Raw genomic sequence first — 7,446 nt, forward strand, 5'->3', positions numbered from 1 at the left:
GACCCTCCAAGAGTAGCAGATCCCTTTAACATCTTTTGATTTTGTTCCCCCAGTCCCATACTTGAGGCATTTGTAGCAATTATAGGTGAGGATTGTGATATCATATATCCTCTCCTTTGCTATTCTTCTTTCGAGTCCAGCATTATTTCCATAGCCAGTCTAGATTTCATCTGCAATTCTGTGACAGTAGTATTTGGATAAGCTGGAAAGCTGACTCGATCAATATAGCTAGAAATCAGAAATCTCAGCAAATTCATTGATTTGATTTCTCTGAGAATAGCAGTTCGATTAATAGGATTGGATTGCTTATTACTGTCAGTTTTACTTAAAAAATGTTCAAACTTGAAACATTGCTGAGGACATTTTAATTAAATCGGCATTACCAGCAATTTTTGTTGACAGATGTGAAGAGAGAGGGAGTGGAAGAACTGATTTCAGTTTATTTGACACACATTTCTCAATCTGGAATTTTTCAATAGGATCTTCGCCTATAGACCTACTATTTTTTCCTGATTTATCACGGTCAGCATCATGGGAATTTTCAAGCGTCGATCCAACACTCGACTTCCTGACTAATTTCACCGGCCGATCACTGCTTTTCCAAATAATTTGTGCAATTTTCATCGAAGTCGATTTCGGTTTCTTCTTTGGCTTCATCCAAAGGAATATTGGAGCTATTTTCTTTGGTGGAACAAATGAGTCAGTTTGACTACTAACAGTTACTTTCAAGATGACTGGAGGGGGTCATCCACAATCTTCTTTGCTCCTGTCTCTGACAAATTCAGTTTCCGGGCTTTACTTGAACCCGTCCTGGGGCCTTTCATATTACTTTTTTTCTGGGTTCCATGTTGGTTTTTCTTAGCTTTATTATAAAATTCTTACTGGACTCATGATAATGATTTGTATCCTTTTTCCTCCCTGTCAACTTGTTTTTCTGACCTAGTTATTGTTCTTCCTCCTTTCTGTTTTTCTTCTTTTTGTTTTCCCATTAGTTATCTTATTAGACTTAATTGGGATTTCATTTTATGAAGCAGGATCCTTACAAATTTCAATATTTGGACCTTGAGAGGCTTCATCCTCAGCTAGTTGTGCAAGACACATACATTTTTCCATCACAGAGGTTGATGGTGTATCTTCCCACATGTTATCATCTTGCAAAGATTCTGGCAATATTTGGGGCATAACAGCCTCATGAGTAGAAGAGCCCTGGTCCAGTTTTTCATTTAACTTAAGTATATCATTCTTTAATACGTTGCCTTGAATAATCAAAATATCATATTTTTCTGATTGCTCCTTCTGGATAGATTGTTAACATCCATAGCATTTGTTTCTCTTCATTTGTGTCTGATTTTAACGACAACAAGTTTGAATCAACTGAATCCATGTCTTTTGTCAGCTCTAACAAAATTCCAGAATGTTGGTCCACTTCCCTTTTAATATTTTTAAAGACTTTCACCAAATAGCTTAATATGAAATTCAGGGCCACTATTGTAGGAGGCCCCAATTCATTCCCATTTTCAGTTATTTGTTTTAGGTTTTTTTACAAACGACCAACTTTACCCACCCCGGGTAGCAGAGCCTTGATACTTTCTTCATCAGAGGGGGGCCACACTTCAGGGACCAGATTGAGCACAAACGAGAGGTCAGTATGGGGAGCATCGATGACATCGTCAACATTCCCACGTAGAGGGTGCAGAGTTTATTTATTTCAGACATTGACCGATGGCTACCTGACTTTTCCTCCATCGGCAGAGCGCTGATATCCTTTGTTAAATCTGATGTCATAATTGGGAAGTGATCTTCAATGTTGTTTTTCATAATATGAGCAGTAACAGTATAATTTAGGTTCGGCATTAGTCGATCTTTTGCTAACAAGTTCCACGATGTGGATTGAGATGGAATAATTGCCTCATTTATCATTGAGGGGCTCACTCCTGAGCCAATTGGAACTTGAGCATCCGAAGGAAACGTACATTTGTACAAAGAGAAACCTACCCCCCCTACTTTACGAGGCCGGGAGGAAACTTTTCCTTACCTATCCATTAAGTCCATAAAAACAGGATTATGGGAAAGATCTAATTGACCCACTTTCTGCTCCAAAGGACCACTTCTCAAATTATACATTTTTGACATCACCTCCTGAGCTTCAGAGTCAAAGCAAATTGCGAGAGCACAAGTAGCGCAAATTTATAATTTAGCAAAGTAGCACAAAACCACTGAACTGAGTCAAAGGTACAACCTGCAGTCTTCGATCGGTATCTGGATCTGAAGGTATTAAACAAATGTAAAGTTGGAAGACTAACTGCATACGGGGCAGGCCTCCTAGCCTCCCCGCCGAACACCGCCAAACACCTTTGCCGCACTTCCGCTCCACTTCCGCCTTGAGTGGATGTTTTATAGCGTGAGCGTGTGCGTGTGCTTCAGGTGTTAGTGGCGGTGCTGAAATTAAAGGAGCCACTCTCCATTACTGATCCCATAGTCAAGGTCAGAGACAGAGCACTGTGCTGTAACATATGGCAAGTCCTTCAGCACAGTGAATTCCAAGTAATTCAAGAGAGATGTCAGCTAGTAGCTGAGATAAACAAAAGCACAGAAGCACACACGGCCAAACACTTTTGCCGCACTTCTGCTCAGCTTCTGCCTCGAGCTGATGTTTTATAGCATGTGCGTGTGCTTCAGGCGTTAGTGGCGTTGCTGAAATTAAAGGAGCCGCTCTCCATTAATGCTCCCAAAATTGAAGTCAGAGACAGAGCACCATACTGTAACGTATGGCAAGTCCTCAGAGCACAGTGAATTCCAAGTAATTCCAAAGAGATGTTAGCGAGTAGCTGAGATAAACAAAAGCACAGAAGCACACACTTCCAAACACTTTCTCTGCACTTCCGTTGCACTTCCACCTCGAGCAGATGTTTTATAGCATGAGCGTGTGCGTGTGCTTCAGGCGTTAGTGGCGTTGCTGAAATTAAAAGAGCCACTCTCCATTAGTGCTCCCAAAGTCAAAGTCAGAGACAGAGCACCATGCTGTAACATATGGCAAGTCCTCAGAGCACAGTGAATTCCAAGTAATTCCAAAGAGATGTCAGCGAGTAGCTGAGATAAACAAAAGCACAGAAGCACACACCGCCAAACACTTTTGCAGCACTATTGGCATACACAACATTTACAGTAACTTGAACTCACCATGGGTCAGCCAGCAACAGCCACACACACGCCCATGCATTTTCCATGAGCAGTGACACACCACTCTAGGGGCAATGATGAGCACAGTCATGACACATTTGCATGTGAACACTGCACCTAGACAGTGATTCACAGACTCATACCAAGAAACATGACATTTGCATGTGTTTTCTTGTTGAATTTATAAAACGCCGGCTGAACAATAAAAGAATCCAAAAACAGCAAAATCTAAATGATATAAATTAGTACAGGTTTCATCAATATTTTTGAAAGAACCAAGAGCAGAAAGAAGGTAGAGTTTAAGATTAGTTTGAAACATGCCAAGATATGAGAAGGAGCGAAGTGGGAGGGGAAGAGGGTTCCTATGTTTAGGAGCCAAAAGAGAAAAAGAGCGGAAATGAGATGAGGCAAGGGGGGGCTTAGGAACAGTTAAGAGAAAAAGAATCTGAGATTATAAGGGGCATAGAGGGAGATAGAACGAGAGCAGGGAGGCGAAGTAGGGCAGGGCCAAGCCATGTGTGCATTTGAAGATGATTGAGAGAATGTGCCACAAAAGACAACATTCGAAGGGAAGTAGTGAAAATGAAAGCAGGAAGGATGTAATCGGTGACCGAGGTGTAGAGAAAAATGCAAAGGACTGAGGAGTTATAGATCGGACGAAGAGGGAAAAGGTTGCAAGCAGGGAGACCAAGCAATAAAGTTGAACAATAGTCAATACAGGAAAAGACAAGGGAAAAGAGAAGACGTTTAGTAGCATGAAAGGAAAGATAACTGCAAGCACATCAAATGTTAAACAGAGGAGAGCACAGGGGCAACAGGCTCATCGGGATGCAAGATGATGCAGAACAACGCAGGTTCAATCCTCTGGGTCCATGCTCAGAAATCTCTGGTTATTAAGCATCTTATAAATAACCAATTATAAAAAAATATAATAATAGTGGCAGTAGTAGCGGACAATAGAAGAGATATGAAGGGAGAAGGAGAGCGAAGGAACAAGGATGAAATCCAGTTTGCGCGCTGAAAGTGAAAAGGAAAGAAACGATGGGGTAAAGGAAAGAGAGGGCATGGAGTGTGAGAGATAATGGAAGTGGAAAAGAACAAAACCTCAATTTTTCAAGGATTGAGATGCCGAAAATGGAAAGACATCCAGTTCTGAACAGTTAAAAGACAGTTTGAGATGGTCGAGTGCAGAGCAGAAGCAAGGGAAGAGATAGATCTTTGTGTCATCAGCATAATCGTGAAAGGAAAGGTGAAAGGAGGAGATAAGAGCAGAGAGAGGAGCAGTGAGGAGTGAGAAAAGAAGAGGGCTGAGTACCGAGCCTTGGGAGACACTATTAAGAAGAGGGAGTGAAGAAGAAGAGTGTCCAGTCCAAGTGACGGAATAAGTTTGTTGTGAAAGATAAGAGTGAAACCATTTGAGAGCAGACACAGCCATGTGTAAAGTAGAAAAAGAGGAAATAAGAAGAGAGTGGTCCACAGTGTCAAACGCCACAGACAGATCAAGAAGAATAAGAATAGTAGAAAGCTTGGAGTGGTGGGCTGTGAGGAAGGATTTAGAAACACAAAGAAAGGCAGTTTCAGTGAAATGAGATGGGCGCAAACCAGATTGCAAGGGAGGAAGACGACAATGAAGACTCAGGTAACCGGCTACCTGGAAGTAGGTGGCCCGTGCAAGAATTTTAGAGAATAAGGGTAGAAGGGAAATTTGGCAGAAATTAGCTGGGGAAGACGCATCACAAGAAGATTTTTTCAGGATAGGGATAATAAGCACATGCTTGAAAGCCGCAGGGAAACAAGAATGTACAAGGGAGGAGTTAAAAAGGGAAGTAAGATAGGGAAGAAGATGGGGATATGCTTGGGGAATGAGAGAAGAAGAGAGATGGTCAGAAAGAGAGGCAGCAGGAGGAGCATGAGTTAAGAGAGCAAAAGTGTCAAGGTATGTAAGAGGAGAGTATGATGAAATAGAGTGAATTGTTGAAGGAGTAGAAAGATGGAAAGGAGAGGCAGAGGGGGTGAAAGCAAGATAAAATTTAGCTACTTTATCTGTAAAGTAGTTTGCAAAGTCAAGGGAAGAAAGGGGTGAGAATGCAGACCTATCAGGGGCTTTTGGATAGAGAATACTGTGTAGAAATTGATGGAGATGACGAGGGTGGTGAGATAGTGGAAGTGGAAGTTTGGAGAAGTAGGATTTCTTGGCAATGAGTAACGCAGAATCAAAAGAAGAGTGCAGCATTGAAAGCATAGCAAGATGGAAAAGGGAGTGAGAGTTTTTCCAAAGCTGCTCGGCTTTACGCAAGCTACGGCAAAGGGAAATAAGACTTGGAGTGAGCCAAGGCTGTGAAATTTTACTAGTCGGGGAGAAAGGGTATAGAGGGAAAGTACAGTCAAGATGAGTGTAGAGTACTGGCAGCTAAGTCAGGAGAAAGATAGGAGAAAAGCAAAATTGGAGGACGATGAGAGGAAAGATGAGGAATCAAAAGAAGAAAGGTTACAAAGCGTAAAGATAGTCAAAGATGGGACGGGGATGGAAGTCAAAAGGGAGAAGGAAAGAAGTAAGTGATCAGAAGCTTAAAAGGGGGAAGAGACAGGAGGGAGAAGGGAAAAAGAAGAGAACATTAAGTCGAGGCAGGAGCCAGACTGATGAGAAGAAGGAGAAGGAGAGAAGTGCAAGTGATAAGAGTTGGCAAGGAGGAGTGCAGAGTTAGTGATACGAAGATTAAAATCCCCAAGGAGAAAGAAAGGGGAGGAAGATGGCATAGAAGGAGATGAAGATGTTCAAGAAAATCTGTAATTGGCCAGGGGGAGAAGTCGAGAGTCCAGGAGTCACATTGTGTGACATAACAGAGCCCATTTCATGACAGTGCCATTCCAAGCAACACACAATGGGCCTCATTACGACCCTGTAAAAGGTGTCGGCGCCGTTAAACGCTTAACGCCTGATTACGAGGTCCCTTTGCGGGACCCGACCCCTTAACGGCTGGTTTTTCCAGCTGTTAAAGTAGGGACCCGCAAAGGGACTTTGGTGCTAATAATGGTACCACAATTTGCGGTACCGTTATTAACGGCATGTGGGGCAAAAATGGGAATGGGGAAGGGCCATGGCGGCATGGGGAATTACCGCCCCACCAACCTCGGAATGGGGTGGTAATTCCCCATTCCGCCATGGCGGACACCGGCATGGACCATGGTGCTAATAGCACCATGGTCCTCTGCCTGGGTCGTAATGAGGCCCCATGACTGTTAGTCAGTCACTCATGGACAGTCATTGCATGACACTTCACATGACAATCTCATGTGAAGGGCACTGTTATCAGATACAATGCGAATTGACACTGCATATGGAGGAATGTCGCTAGGCATACAGCAGTGCCCCCTGCCCATGTACAATCACGCACAGGGTGCTGGTATCCCTGGTTTCATCATTGATGTGACACATCAGATGTTAACAGTCTATTCACATTTTTTCCCAAGACAGGGAGGGCTTGACTGCGAGGGTTGTGATTTTGCCTGTGCACTCATCATTGCTGCACACCTTTCACGTCATTGAATAAAGGTGCAGCGTCACATTTAGAAAACATCTGACAGTGGTTGACATGTTGGGAGGATGGAGAGGATGTTCATGGCGAAGGAATGCACGTGGGCTGTGTCCGAATGCACTCACTGGGGTACTATGGCAAGTACATAAAACAGTGCCTTTCTCAGGCATGCAGCATATGTGACGATGTAGTGAAATGCATGAAGAGTCTTCATGTGATAATCAACATGACATGGTTATCAATTACATAGTTGGAATCACATGAAGTCTGTCATATATTGTTTTTGGTAGTATATGTGTATTTAGCTTTCTAGCTAATGTTATGTGCTGGCCCTCAGCATTATGGTGAACCATTTGCAGTTACCATCTCTGGGAAGTGTACACAAATTCCTGTGGCTGGCCCTAGCCAATGAAGACCAGGATTTGGCACTGCATTGACTGGATCCACTGCTACCCCCACAACCACCTGTGCATCCACCACAGCATGGCAGTCCCAGCACACCCACGCTACGTCAACCACCTGTCTTGATGTCCATGAGCCCATGGAGGATAGTCATTTTTTCTTTGTTTGGTGTTGGTTCTTGTGGCAGTCTACCACCTCCAGGGTGGGCATTTGTTTACTCCCAGTCCAGGATGGACATTTTATTTTGGTTTTGAAGCTGATCGGGGTGGTCTGATTTTTCAGTTTTTTTCTGCTTTGTTCGGAATGGATGCATTGGGCATCATTACGA

The sequence above is a fragment of the Ambystoma mexicanum genome, chromosome 6q (assembly GCF_040938575.1).
Source record: "Ambystoma mexicanum isolate Mex_15411 chromosome 6q, UKY_AmexF1_1, whole genome shotgun sequence".
In the NCBI taxonomy this organism is placed as follows: domain Eukaryota; kingdom Metazoa; phylum Chordata; class Amphibia; order Caudata; family Ambystomatidae; genus Ambystoma; species Ambystoma mexicanum.